The sequence below is a fragment of the Peromyscus leucopus genome, chromosome 12 (assembly GCF_004664715.2).
Source record: "Peromyscus leucopus breed LL Stock chromosome 12, UCI_PerLeu_2.1, whole genome shotgun sequence".
NCBI classification, from domain to species: domain Eukaryota; kingdom Metazoa; phylum Chordata; class Mammalia; order Rodentia; family Cricetidae; genus Peromyscus; species Peromyscus leucopus.
Genome location: NC_051073.1, coordinates 29,533,051 through 29,549,118, shown reverse-complemented (window position 1 = coordinate 29,549,118; position 16,068 = coordinate 29,533,051).

The window sequence follows — 16,068 nt, the reverse complement described above, 5'->3', positions numbered from 1 at the left end:
AAAAGATCTCCAACAACCCCACATCTGACAGAGGGCTAATATCTAAAACATATAAAGAACTCAAGAAACTATACAACAAAATACTAAATAATCCCATTAAAAATGGGGTAAAGATCTAAACAGAGGATTCTCAACAGAAGAATCTCAAATATCTGAAATACACTTTAAAATGTTCAACATTAGGGAAATGCAAATCAAATTGACTCTGAGATAATGTCTTATACCTTTCAGGAAAGCTAAGATTGAAAACACTGATGGTAGCTTTTGTTGGAGAAGATATGGAATAAAGGGAAGACTCCTCCAGTGCCATTGGGAGTGCAGACTTGTACAGCCATTTTGGAAATCATTATGGCCGTTTCTCAGTAAATGGAGAATCTACTTCAAGACACAGTTATACTAATCTTGGGCATATACCTAAAGGGTACTCAATCATATCAAAAAGATTCTTACTCAAATGTGTTCATAGCCTGCCAGTGGAGCAACAGATGGTAATTGAAGTTCAAGGTGTCAGCACACAAGGAAACAAATTTCTGATGGGTGTGTCTTTGATACAAAAGATCCTGAGATCTCAGACTCCACAATGTCTTTTGCTTCTAGTGTGACTTTACATTCTTGCCACTGTCATCTTTCTCTAGTATAGGACATGGTGTGAATGGGTGTGGAGAGATCCCCACTGCTATAGGGCTGTGTGTTTATCTCATGGAAATATCTTGTTCTACTGGGCATTTTTACCTGTGGATTTTTATGAAGATGATTTCTTCTTAAGCTGTACTGTCTAACTGATAATAATAATGTTAGTTAAATAGAGTTTTTATGATTAAAAATAAAACAGGAAAGTGTCACACAGCTAGAACATGAATTTCTATTGAGGAGCCACATAGACTGTGGCTTAGGTTAATGGTTAAGAAAAGCAATTGAGTCCCAGTAGTCCAGCTAGCTTAAATTCTTTTAACCTTAATGTCGAGAGATGTGTTCACTGATTTCAGAGTGCATTATAGCTGAAACTAAGCTTTGAAAATAACTTAAAGTTTGGCTAAGATTTTTTTGAAATAACAATGAAATGAAAAACCCAGAAGACAATCTAAAGTTTTGGAAAGACACATAGTTGAGTGAGGAACTCATTAACGTCAGGAAATAAGAAGAAGCTACCGCCCCCCCCCCAATTGTTGACCTTTCAACAAAAGAATTGGCTGAGAAGAATACTTTGCTTACTTAGTCTATCATCTATAATGAGTTGCTTGTGTATGAATGGATATGGGTTCTTGGGACAACTTGTTTTTCACCTATAATATGTAAAACATTTAATTGTAAAGGATATGGAAAATATGCGGTTTTTTTTACTTGTATTCATTGTAATCAATCATTTGAAAAACAGAATGTATCTATGTTGTGATTTTCATACTGCTTGAAGGATTTTGCTAGGGTATGTAAGCTGTAAGGGAAAAAAAAAACAGAGTTAGAAGGAGATAGAAGGAAAACATCAAGAACATGAGAAAGTTAGAAGGAAAGTATCAAGAATGAGAGAATAAAAAAAATAAAAATGTAATTATAAGGAAAAATAACAAGAATAAAGAGAGACAGAAGGGATATTTCTGGATAGAGATAAGAAAAGAGAATCTAGAATACAGAATCAGAATAAAAAATAACAAAGAACAGGACTGAAGGGAACCACCAAGAGAATGTGTGATTGTCTTTTCCCCTTATCCTCTTAGTTAAAAAAGTCCCAATATGCCAACTCCATGGATTTCCCTTTGAGTCCTGTGCTGCTGGAAGCTGGATCCCTGGCAGCAAAAATAACAGCACTATTCATAATAGCCAGAACCTGTAAACAACCCTCAACCAAAGAATGGATAAGGAAAATATGGTATATTTACACAATGGAGTATTACTCAGCTGTAAAAAAAAAAAAAAAAAAAAAAAAAAAAAAAAAAAAAAAAAGTGATCTCATGAAACTTGCATGCAAATGGATGAAACTAGAAAAAAAATTCTGATTGAGGTAACCCAGACCCAGGAAGCCAAACATAATATGTACTCACTCCAAAGTGAATATTAGGAGTAAAGTATGGGATAAAAAATTGTATCTATAAGCATTTTAGCTAGTTTTTTGTAAACAATGTGAAAAAGTAAAATGTTAATTGTATTTTCTGGGCTATAGGAGAAAATATATTTAGATACCTCATGAAATAAAATGATCTGTACAGTCTTAAATATAGCAAATATTTCAAAATCAGACAATAAATTAAGAAAACTTTGTAGACATAAATTCTATTTTAAAGTGATTACACGTTTTATTTTAACTCTGTAATCTGTTGAATCATTTATTTACAATGCAAAAGTCTACTATTTTATTCTGTTTTGCAAAATGATTGTAAGCCAACACTAAAAAACAACAACAACAACAAAAAACTTGTATTTCAAAAACAGGAATAATGTTAAATTAGATCTCATGAAGAATTCATGAGATCAAATTTATTGCAATTATTTTAGGAATTACTAGGTAGCAACTATATGCTTGTAGATAGAGTTTTTCTAAAGTTTATACCTTTATAACAACACAACTCTGGTATGTACACTTTTAAAGAAAGGATCTTGTATTAGTGTAGTGTTTAATACAGCTTACATAAATTGAATTCAATAAATTCAATCTATGTGGTATTATACTAAATATTCAACCATCAATCAAAAGTAGAACTCAGGTACAATAGAACTATAAAGAGTACAATATGCATATTAATGTGACAAAGTAAGAACTTGTGACATGTATGACTTTTCATTCTTGTCTACGTAAAGTTGATATGAGCACCCAAGTGTATTCATTGTGTTTCCATACAGGTAAAAGTTTCCTGACAATTCTCCTCTAAACAAACATACAAATATGTATTATACCTGCATCTGTGCATATGTATGTATTACCTGTGTAGGCAAAAAGAGGGTGTTGTATCATTTGGAACTGGAGTAAAAGACAGATGTGGCAACAATGTGGGTGCTAGGAATTCAATGCTGGTCCTCTGGAACAGAAGTCAGTTCTTTAAACAGCTGTGCCATCAATTCATCAAGCTCATATATACATACTGAAAGGGAAAAATCAGTAGCCATCTTGAGAGACGCTTCTCCCTCCCCTCTTCCAAAGATTTTTGCTGACCAGCAGTTTTAGAAGTGACCAGAAGTTGAACTTATAAGGCTGGGACAATAAATATATATGTCCTGGACTTGGCAAAACAAGATATGGGGAGTAATGGGCTCAACTGACCTCAGAGGAGAGTAGGGCTGAAACAATAAATCTGAATGTATATATCCTGGGTTCAACAAAAGCAGGACATAGGGAGTAAAAATCTATGTCTCTGTAGATACCCTGAATATTGTAAGCCATAAGTAACTTCATGCTTATAGTTCAACCAGTAACTTCAAAGAACTACCTCACCCCTAACCCCCTAGTCCAATCCCAAACTGCATGCAAACCTTTCCTATATAAACCCCTTAATGTGAGTGCTTGGGGCTGTTCTTCTCCACCTCCTTTGTCAGATGCTGGACACTGACCAAGCTTGCTTGTTTTGTTAATAAAAACCTCTGTGTGCTTACATTGGATATTGGCTCTGTGGTGATCTTGCTTGGGAGTCTTGTGACCTGGGCACAACAATACTAAGATCAAAGTTTGACATATGAAATAAAATGTGTAGTACCTATCTTAAGCAATCACTGCTTAGGACATATGTCTGACTCCACTCATCATTAATTAAAGAAGATACACTTGATCTCTATAAAATGTGAGAACTTAAATCATTTCCAGGTGGTGGCATTTAAGACCATTATGCTGTTCTGTTTCCTACAAACAACAGAAACATTAACCTTCATTCACACTAACCTCACCAAGAGATGAATGTCTCTTCTAGAGTCCTATCTCTAGTACCTAAGCCACCCTTGCCCCTAACTCCTATCCATCACTGCCCCAGGTGCAGGCAGGCCTCCCCAGCAACACCCCCCATGGGACCCTGCAATCTAGATGACCCACTCCCTCCCTCCCAAACCACCCATTCCCATGTGACCTCAGTGGCTCCCTGAGACACAGAATCTGCCAGCTCCATTTGGAGCAAGAGCTCTGAAATGTAGTTTCAGCACATTAATTTCCTTTCTCTGTAAAGGAAATTTGGATTGTAAAAGAAAGCCTGACATAAACTCTTATCTGCCTTTATGACCCTGAAAGAATTTAAGCCTTGTGACCTTGCTTTGGCCAGAGAATTGCTGCTTTGTATGGGTATATAACTGAAAGCCTCAGAGAATTGGAGGAGGACAAGAAGGATGATGATGAAAGACAAAGATGGAAGGAACTTAGACAGAATAATGAGAAGACAGGAGAGGAAGGCACAGAGAGGAACTAAGTATGAGAACAGAATTAAAGCTGGGTAGAGAAGTCTTGACTTAGAACAATAAAACAAATGGACTAAAGAGCTAGGTGTACATAGATTCATCTAACATCCCTCTGGTTAGTATCCTAGCCAATTGTAGCATCTTCCCCAGGACTCTCAGAAAAATCTCCTCAGAGCAGGCACTTGAGGGGAATTCGATATACCACCATGCACAAAACTCAAGTCCAAGTGGATCAAAGACCTCAACATAAATTCAGTTACACTGAACCTGATAGAAGAGAAAGTAGGAAGTAGCCTTGAACACATTGATATAGGAGACCACTTCCTAAATGTAACACTAGTAGCACTGACACTGAGAGCAACAATTAATAAGTGGAACCTCCTGAAACTGTGAAGCTTTTGTAAGGCAAAGGACATGGTCAATAAGACAAAATAGCCTACAGAATGGGAAAAAATCTTCACCAAGTCCACATCTGACAGAGGGCTGATGGCCAAATAAATAAAGAACTCTAGAAACTAGACAGCAAAATACCAAACAATACAATTAAAAAAAAAAAAATGTTCCACAGACGTAAACAGAGAATTCACAACAGAAGAATCTCAAGTGGCTAAAAGACTTTTAAGGAATTTCTCAACATCCTTAGTCATCAGGGAAACGCAAATCAAAATGAGTCTGATACTATCTTACACCTGTCTGAATGGCTAAGATTAAAAATATTGATAATATCTTATGTTGGAGAGGATTTAGCAACGAGAGCATTCCTCCACTGCTGGTTTGGAGGGCAAACTTGTACAGCCACTTCGGAAATAAATACGTTGTTTTCTCAGAAAATTGAGAATCAATCTATCTCAAAACCCAATGATACTATACCTGGGCCATAAACCCAAGGAATACTCATTCATACCAAAAGGACATATACTCAACTATATTCATAGGAGCATTATTCATAATAGCCATAACCTGGAAACAACCCAGATGCCCTTCAACCAAAAAATGGAGATAAAAAATGTGGTACTTATACACAATGGAGTATTACTCAGCTGTAAAATATAACGACATCATGAAATTTGCATGCAAATGGATGGAACTAGAAAATATTGTCCTGAGTGAGGTAACCCAGACTCAGAAGGACAAACGTGATATATACTCACTCATAAGTGGATACTAGATGTAAAGCAAAGGATGATCAGACTACCACCCACAGCTCCAGAGAAGCTAGATAACAAGGAGGACCCTAAGAGGGACACATGGATTGCCCCGGGAAGATAAAAAGGATAGGAGTAAACTGGGGGTGAGGGGAGACAATAGAAGGAATGGGATGAGGGATGGGAACATGACGGAGTGGGATAGTCAAGCTAGAACACAGTAGGGGAGCAATGAAAGACATATCTTCATAGAGGGAGACATCATGGGGACAGGGAAAAACCTGGTCCTAGGGAAGTTCCCAGGAATCTATAAGGATGATGACAGCTGAGACTACTAACAATAGTGGAGAGGGTGCCTGAGCTGACTTACCTGGGTAATAGATTGGTGAATACCTAACTGTCATCTTAGAGCCTTAATCCAGTAATTTATGGCAGCAGATCCAGAGATCCACCACGAAGCACCAGGTTGAGCTCTGGAAATCCAGTTGAAGAGAGGGAAGAGGGGTACTATGAGCAGGGGGCATCAAGATCATGTTGGGCAAACCTACAGGGACAACCAAACCAAGTTAGTGGGAACTCATGAAGTTTAGACCAACAGCAGTGGAGTCTGCTTGGGGCTGGCCTAGGCCCTCTACATAAGCATGACAGTTGTGTAGCTTGGTCTGTTTAAGGGTCCTCTGGCAGTGGGATCAGGATCTATCCTTGGTGCATGTTGTGCCCAAATTGTAACCCCCAGAGAGACCACCAAGGACGAGCATACCAGAATGCAAAAGAAAGGTTTACTTCTGCTGCAAGTCATGACATTGAACTCATCTGAAGCCATCTCAAGTGAGGCAGGGAGAGTTACTCTTTCTTCATGAACTTAGTTTTTATAGGCAAAACCCATAAAATTTCTTAGAGGGGAAGGGTTAGTACGGGTCCATCCTTGATTGTTCCAGTTTTTCCCGGGCCTGGACTTTTCTCATTCTAGCTTATCTGTTTGCCCTGTCAGGAGTTTTACAACTCCTCTCTGGGGTCTGGTCATGTTATCTCTGGAGAGGGGCATCTAGTGGTTAATTGGTTACCATCAGATATCCTGACTTTGTTTTTTTGAGTTCCTGGGGCTGGTGCCATCATTTCTGGGGACTTGAAACTGGCCTGGGTCTATCTATATTGAGATATCTTTGTCTAAGGCCCCCTTTTTTGAGACAATAGAGTGAGGGTCTTGTTGTGCCTAGATTGTGTCCCCCAAGCTGCCACTGGAGACTTTAGGTACAGAATACAAAAGTAAGGTGTATTCTAAGTTTATAAGCCTTCAGGGAGCCTCTTCTAAATCACTCACAGCAGGGAGGTTGGAAGGAGCACTCCCCTTTCTTTGTGAGGCTAGTTCTTAAAGGCACAGACCATATAATTTATTTTATCCCGCCTCCTTTTTTAGTCTTTTGGTCGAATATCCTGACTCTGTGTTTTCCAAAGTCTCTGTAGCAGATACAGCCACCTGGGGAAAAGGGGTCTAAGTTCTTATCTATACTTAGGAATCCTGGTTTAAGCTTCTCTTTGTCTGTAGGAGATAGAGTGGGGGGTTTTACTGAGGTATCACAGTGCATATCTCTGGAGCTGGCTCTTTGGAGCCCACTACCTATGGTGAGACACCTTGCACAGCCTTGATGTAGGGGGAGGTGCTTGGACCTGCCTCACTGAAAGTACCAGGCTCTGCTGACTACCCACTGGAAGGGGAGGTCACCTTTTTGTAGAAGGATGGGGCGTGGGTTAGGTGGAAGGTTAGGGGAGAGTGAGAGGAGGGATGAGAGGGGGTCTGTGGTTGGTTTGTAAAATGAACAAACCATTTCTTAATAAAGAAAAAAATCATAAGGCTCTTTGGCATTACTCTTTTATCTAAGCATTTGTAAATGAGATAATATTAAAAAGTCACACATTTAGAACTTTTGATTGAAAATACCAGGAAATTAATGGCTTTTGCTTGAAAAAAAAAAATCCAAATAAATGCTATCAAGGAGTTAGTTTTTATGAAAGTCTTCCTATGCGCTAAGGAATGACCTGGCTAAATTCTTATATGTCATCAATCTTCTTGTCTGTAACTCTTTTTGAGTTTCACCATGGATTTCAATAATCCTTTTGCTAGACAATGAAATTCAACTGTGTGCCAATAATATTTGGCACAATTATATGAAATGGATGGGTGCTTTATACATGCTTTACTTGAACTTTCATTCTTCCCTTCACAAAGCTGTATTGTTCTCTGGTTGGAAAACCATAGAGTGACAGCCTCCAGACTCCCAACTTGCCTTTCTGCTTCCCTTGAGGATATGGAGGTAGAGTGCTCTCTGACCTTGAAATATTGAGGAAGTCATGCCTAAATAATAGTCTTGAATTACATTATAGCTTTCAATGTTTTTCTTGGGAAACTAGTTCTAAAATGAAAAATTTGATTGAAAACTGCTGAATTTCAATGCTATCATGGAATATTTTTGCTACAAAGGATATGGTATTCTCTTCTTTAATCTGAAATAAATGAGTACTTTGGCCAATGTTACAATGGAATGATGTTAACTAAGAAAGACAGTAATCCTCAGCGAATAAAAATATTCTTTTGGATGTCACATCAGAAATTGTGGGACAATCATTATCTCGCTTGATTAATGGTCACTATCAGTTTCAACTTTACAAAAGCCAGTGGATGCAACAAATACTTCCTATTATCTCCCCCAGTGTGAAGTCCTAATTTACCTTCAGGTTCTTTCCCCACTTTTATCATGTTAATGACTCTTGTTTAGTTTGTGGTCTACTGAGTTTAGCCAGTTACTTCTGAATGACCATAGGTATCAACTGTCCAAAGGAACCTGGTGGGTTCACACAGTAGTGTGTATACATTTGAAAACAATGACTCCTCCTCCTCCACAAAAATTCTTCATAGCCAATAGTTCCTCAGAGAAGGGTAGCCATATGTAAGGCTGCTAAAAATTCTAGTCTTATTGAGGCCTGGAGCTGGCAGTCACAGATAGCTGAGTTCATAATTGCAATGGCTATGGCATGAAATGTGAAACCCTTGACAGTATCTTCCAACCTTTTCATTCTTTCTGCCCCACCTTTTGGGATTTCCCATAAACATTATAGAGGATGGTGTAAATGTCTTATTCATAGCTGACTCAACCATTCCTTACTTTAGAATCTTGCACAGTCAATATCTCTGGATTACTATAGAAAGGAAACTCTTGGATGAAGGTGGAAAGAAGCTCTTTTCTAAGGTTATACACATACATGTTTAGAAGATAATTTAAGAAACCACAGTATTGTGCCCAGATTGTAACCCCCAGAGAGACAACCAAGGACAAGCATACCAGAATGCAAAAGCAAGGTTTATCTGTTACAAGTCATGACAGGGAACTCAACTCAAGCCATCTCAAGTGAGGCAGAGAAGAGTTACTCTTTCTTGGGGAAGCTTAGTTTTTATAGGAAAAACCCATAAAATTTCTTAGAGGGGAGGGGGTTAGTATGGGTCGATCCTTGATTGGTCCAGTTTTTCCCGGGCCTGGACTTTATCTTATTCTAGCTTATCTGTTTGCCCTGTCAGGAGTTTTACAACTCCTTTCCAGGGTCTGGTCATGTTATCTCTGGAGAGGGGCATCTAGTGGTCAATTGGTTACCATCAGATATCCTGACTCTTGTTTTTTTGTTCCTGGAGCTGGTGCCATCATTTCTGGGTACTTGAAACTGGCCTGGGTCTATCTATATTGAGATATCTTTGTCTAAGGCCCCCTTTTTAGAGACAATAGAGTGAGGGTCTTGTTGTGCCTAGATTGTGTCCCCAAGCTGCCACTGGAGACTTTAGGTACAGAATGCAAAAGTAAGGTGTTTTCTAAGTTTACAAGCCTCCAGGGAGGCTCTTCCAAATCTCTCACTCACAGCAGGGAGGTTGGAAGGAGCACTCCCCTTTCTTTGTGAGGCTAGTTCTTAAAGGCACAGACCATATAATTTATTTTAACCGCCTCCCTTTTTAGTCTTTTGGTCGAATATCCTGACTCTGTGTTTTCCAAAGTCCCTGTAGCAGATACAGCCACCTGGGAAAAGGGTCTAAGTTCTTATCTACACTTAGGAATCTTCTCTTTGTCTGTAGGGGATAGAGTGGGGGGTTTTACTGAGGTATCACACACAGTGACAGGTTGCCCTGTACAGATTATAGGATTATGGGGTTTTGACTAGGTCTACAGTGACAGACATATATTCCCTCCTTTGCAATGGGCTTTGATTCCAAAATGAAAGTTTTTACTAGATTCCACAATTGTGAATTGCCACTATTGAAGATCTTGACTCACAGGTTGGGGTTGTAGTTTGCTGGGTTCAAGTTGAGGAAGACCATTTATAACTTTCATTCTCCAGTGAAAGCAGCAGCACATTTTAACATTGATATTTATCTGGCTAGAGAAAGCTTCCACCCAACTTTCCACTCAGTTACTTTGATTTTTGCAACCAATGTGTGTGGTGTCTTCAATAATAGGATGTGATCTTCTAGTTCTGATGTTGATCACAGAAGAATGGCAAAAACCTTAGTAGTTTTGGGTGCTTTTACGACATCCTTGACCAGAAACAAAATGGTATAGAGAATAGAGATCCTAGGAGTTACAATACCTAGTGATGCAGAATGTTTCCTTTCTAATTCTTCTGCCTTAAATTATTTTGGGGTTGATTTAGAAGTAGTAGACTTGCTATATATATATATATATATATATATATATATATATATATATATATATATATATCCCTATTCGACTAACTCACATAATTCTACCATTCCCCACCCCAATTCTTGCTTAAGCATTTCTATACATAGTATTCCCTCTCTGTATGTAATGTAACACCAATTTTCTGATAACTCCTCTCCTTTAACAGTCCCCTGTGGCCACTTTCTATTCTTATGGTTTCTCTATGTACTTCAAGTCAAACATAACATAAAGATTCAAAAGAGTATCTACACATGAGATAGAAGAAGCACCATTTATTTTTTCTGCATCTAGGTAAATTAAGCAGTTCTATGTTTACCTGTGAATTTTATAATTTCACTTTTCCTGAAATGAAAATAAAATTCCCTTGTGTATATGCATTGAATTTTTAATTATGCATTCTTCCACTAATGGATTCTTGACTGATTCCTTTTCCTAGTTATTGTGAAAGGTGAATAGTGAACATAAACGAGGAATTATTTCTGTGGTAGATATAGAGTTTTTGGGTATTAGCCAAAGGAATGGAATTACTGGATCTTATAGCTGTGGACTTTCACTTTTTGAGGCACATCCACACTGATTTCCATAGTTGCTTCAACAGATAACACTATTGTTAACAGTGGACAAGAATATCTTTTTCACCACTCTGTTGTCTGTATTTGCTGCTGTTTGATTTCTAGATGATTAATTGTATCTAAAAGTTCATCTGGGTCAATCTTATGGCATTGTAACCTTTTAAAAATAATCCTCTCTGGCCACTCATTTAAAATATAAGCAGAGTATCTGTTGAAAATAGTTAAGGAAGCTGTTACTTTTTTCCATATTAGTGATAAGGCAGTGCTAAAAGAGGTTATTTGCCAAACCCAAATCAACCAACTGATAATGAGGGAAGAAGACATTTTCCCATCTAATCATTTTTTGTCCCCAAATGTCATCCTCCAAATAAAATGATCGAAGCTTCATGCTTTCAGATAATTATATAAGAGTATTTCAAAGGTAATAACAAGCAATACAGCCTTAAAATAGCAACTATCTGGATAAAAGAACTTTAAATATTTTAGAAAGAAAACTTTGAAAATATTATTGAGAAAATAATATATAATAAAGAGTGCTGTGAGATATCTTTTTGTACACTGTGAATATGTGTTGATCTGATTGGTTGATAAATAAAGTCATTTGGTGTATGTCAAGTCAGGTTATAGAGAGGCAGGAAATTGGAGAGAGAGACAGGAAGAAGAAAGATAGAAGGGAGAGATGTCAGCAATGCCAGAAGAAGCAAGATGTGAAAATACTGGTAAGCTATGGCCAGGTGACAGCTTATAAATTAATAGAAATGGATCAAGTTATAAGAGGTAGCTAGCAAGAAGCTTGAGCCACAGGCCATCCAGTTTGTACATAGTATAAGCCTCTATGTGTTTACTTGGGACTAAGCAGCTACTGAACACGAGTGGGTGGGAAAGATTTGTTCCAACCATGGCCAGGTGGGACACAGAAAAACATCTAGTATAAAAGAGTTAATAAAGCTTGTAATGTCGACTATAGGATCCTAATTCCTGGAGAAGAGTCTAGAGATGCCTTCAAAAATTAATTTTGGCCTACATAGTTATGAGTGTCAGGGAACACATTTGTAAATCTCCATATTTAATGGAAAATCTGTGAAGGGTTTTTTTTATTAATTAGTATAATATACAAAAAATAAAAATATTTCATGTCTTTATAATAATTTTTTTCATATATATGTATATTAGTTTGCTATCTCAATAAGCACTCAATGTATAGTGAGATTATATGGATAATTAATTATTATTAATTTTGAAATGAGCCTTGAAGAAATTCTAATTATGACAAATGTTTAATAGATTATTTTTTAACTAATTTCAGCACATTGATCTGTTGAACACATGTGTGTCATCTTCATTTTCTTATTTTTATTAATAATTATGTGATTTTCATGACTGTCATCAACATAATCAGTATGTCAAAATAGCATATTTTTTGTGATATCTTCTGATATCCTGAAGTCCTTTAGATCATGATCTATACTCATCTATATAGCACAGTAAATAAATATCTTTGTTAACTCTCAGTACAAAACTACTTTTAAAACACAATAATGTATATATTACTTACTGATTATCATACCATGAATATAAAAATAATTTTGAAAAAAAATGCCAAGCTTAACTGGACATATTTCACAATTGATTGTTCTGTTCCAATTATTGTATCCATAGGAAAAGAAACTTTCATTTAAGTGTGATGTTCATCAGAACTTGTAAGGCAGGAACTGGATTAGAAAACTTTTCTCAAGCAGTGTAAGGATTTCTGTATAATATGAGACAGTAAAGTGCATTGCAATAGTTAATATCTTAAAAGCAGATATTATTAAATTCTAATAAGATCTCATAAATATGTAAGAATAAATTGCCCTTTGAATGCTTTTAGGGATAGTCAATATTAACATAGTTTCTATTGCTAAAAAAGGGAACCTTGTATATTCTTAAAATATATTCTTAAAATAATTTTCATTCAGGAAATATGGTTAGCACATAAAGTGGACCTTGGTTTGAATATTCTATGCTAACAGTAACATACTGCAAATGAAGATAATCAATAAGTCATACTGTTTTGACATGAAGATATATTTTGTCCACCTTTCTGGAGGCTTACCTGATCAATGATCACAGTGATGATCTTTCCAGTTCTTGAAATTATCAATGAAAGAGATCGTCTTTCTTTTTTCTCAACTTCAGAAGAGCTGTTTTCCCTAAATTATTAAACTTCAGATTATCTAATTCAATACGTTCCTTCTCTTCCAGGCCCAATCTTTCAGTATTGATAATTTCAAAACCACTACCACTTTGTCAGAGTCCTTACACGACTGTAAATGACTTCTACCAAGGCATTTTTTATTGTTGTTTTTGCTTTTGTTTGTCTGTTTTTTTAACTTTTGCTTATCTTCTTTTATGGTATGTGGATTGTTTGATATTTGTGTTCTAAAATGACTTATAATTACAATAGTTAATTGTGAAAATGAGTACATATATTGTATAGGCCAAGAAAAAATGATAGTAGTTAACAGGTATATGAACATCATAAACAAACAAATTTGATAAGGAAACACAGAACTGTACAAATAACCTGACCAAAATAACAACAGGAAATAACAGCAATCAGGGTACACATGTCAAAAATAACTTTAATTGATAATCGATTCCACTTTCTAATCTAAAGACACAGCACAGTTCAATGGATTAAGTAATAAAAACCCATCTATCTTCTGTGTACAAAAAAAAAAAAAAAAACAATTCAGCATTAAAGAAAAACAGGACTTTAAAATGAAAAAAAAAAAAAAAGAAAACTTGTTCTAAGGAATGAGGCCAGAAAGTAAGCAGGTACCATTATTTTAATAAATTACAAAATTGGACTCCCAGCACTCCACCAGGGGCCTAGCCGTGGATATCTGCATCCAGATTCCTCAGTCCTTGGATGGGGTTTATGGCCCAACTATTAGGGTGTTTGGCCATCCCATCACCAGAATAGGTCAGTCCCGGCTGTCTCTCGACCATTTCCAGCAGTCTTTGGGGGTATCTTTGTGGATTTCTGTGGGCCTCTTTAGCTCTTTGTTTCTTCCTTTTCTCATGTGGTCTTCATTTACCATGGTCTCCTATTCCTTGTTCTCCCTCTCTTCTAAATCTAATTTTAACTTTTGAAATTTATTTTATACGTATGGAAAACAATATAAGGCTCCAGCACATGTATACAATTTGTAATGACCAATTAGCATTTCTATCCCTATTCAATGTTTATTTCTTTAAATCCTTCTAATACTTTTAAAATTGGTAACGAATTAGTGTATAAGTTAGTTACCCAACTGTGATACTGTGCTATAAAACTCTTAAACACTGAAAGAATCTTCATGTTTGTTTTTGATGGATTTCCACATTAACATTCAAAAGAACTTAGAAATTATTTGAGGCTAATTTTCTTTAATTTCTATAAACCATAATACATGGCTCTTGGAACCAAAAAAAATAAATTACAAAATTGATTTTAACTGAAAATTAACCACAAGAGATAAAGAAGGATACATCATTCTGATCAAGGAAAAATTAATGAAGAAGATAGTCCAATCTTACACATATATGCACCAATTTCTCTTGAAAATTTTCATAAAAATTACCACTAGACTTAAAGGCACAGATTAATGCAAAATCAATAATGGTACTTGATTTCAATATTACACTTTTGCTAATAAATATGTCAACTGGATAAGAAATACATAGAGCAACATGAAAATTAAGTAATAACATATATCTAATAGATGCAACAGATATCTACAGAATATGCTAACCAAACAGTAAAGAATCACATTCCAATCAGCACATATGAAACTTTCTATTATACCAAAAAATTAATAAATTCAGAAAGAATTACATAACTCCATATATTACATCTGACTGCAATGCACAAAAAGCTTAAAATCAATAATCAATGAATCTCTCATAATCCATGACATCATGTGATTAATTATCATATTAATGAATGATAAATGGGTCAAAGAAATTTAACTATATTTCAAATGACCTTTAAATTCAAGAACATACTACAATACAATAAAGTTAGAGTGTCACATTGGATAGAGTCCACATTGCATTCAGTCAAACTGTATTCCATTCTCTTACTAAAAAGTTCCTTTATGATCTGTTTACAGTATTCATCTGGCTTTCTACTGTAAGACCAAAAATTTTTTACATTTACCCAAAAGATATGAAGTTAGGTTTTTCACATTAAGAGTCTACTGTTTCACAACTTTTGTGTTAATTAATTTTCTCTTGTCAAAAGATTTTTCAGCATCTAATGAAATGATCATCTACTGAACAAGGGAAAAAGAAAATGTGGTGTATTTATGGATTGAAGTATTTTTCATCTGCTAAAAACAATGACACCATAAAATATGTCGTTAAATGGATAGGACTAAAAAAGATCATCTTTAGTGAGGTAATCCAGTCCCAGAAAGACAGACATGGTATGTACTCACTTATTGGTAGATATTAGCTGTAAACTAAGTAATAATCATGCTACACTCACAGACTGAAAGAAGTTAAGTAAAACGGAAGGCTCATTTGGGGACACATGAACCTTACTGTGAATGGGAAATAGAATAGACTTCACATGTAGACTGGGAAGGGTTCTGAATTGGGTGTCACTATGGGAATAGAAGGGATCAGACGGCGGGGGTTGGGGGAAGATGGAGAGAGTACTGAGAATGACATCCAGAATCAGGAGCATCTCTGAGCTGAGACAGAAACAATGAAATGGAAATTCCCAGGAGTCTATCGAGGGTGACATTAGCTAAGACCCCTATGACTAGGAGATACAGAGCCTGAACTGGCCAGTTCCTGTAACCAGGCAAGATTTCCAGTGGAGTGATGGGGATCCAAACCCATAACCTTTGACCTACAATTTGCCCTAACTACAAGATATACTGAGGTAAAAGCGGTGCAGAAATTATGGGAGTGGCCAATGAATGACTGGTACCACTTTAGACACATACCATGGGAGTGAATGCACCCACACACTGCCTTGGGGGCCAAGACCCAGAGGCTGAACAGGCCAGAGACCTAGGACAGAATCAAACATGACTGGGAAAAAAATTATTATTCCTAATGACATTCTACTATACTCATAGATCACTGACTAGCCCAGTTGTCATCAGAGAGGATTCACCTAGCAACTGATGGAAACAGATGCAAAGACTCACAGCCAAATATTAGGCAGACTGGAGGAAAGCCTTTGGAAGATGGGGAGGAAGGATTGGAGAAGCCAGAGGGCCCGAG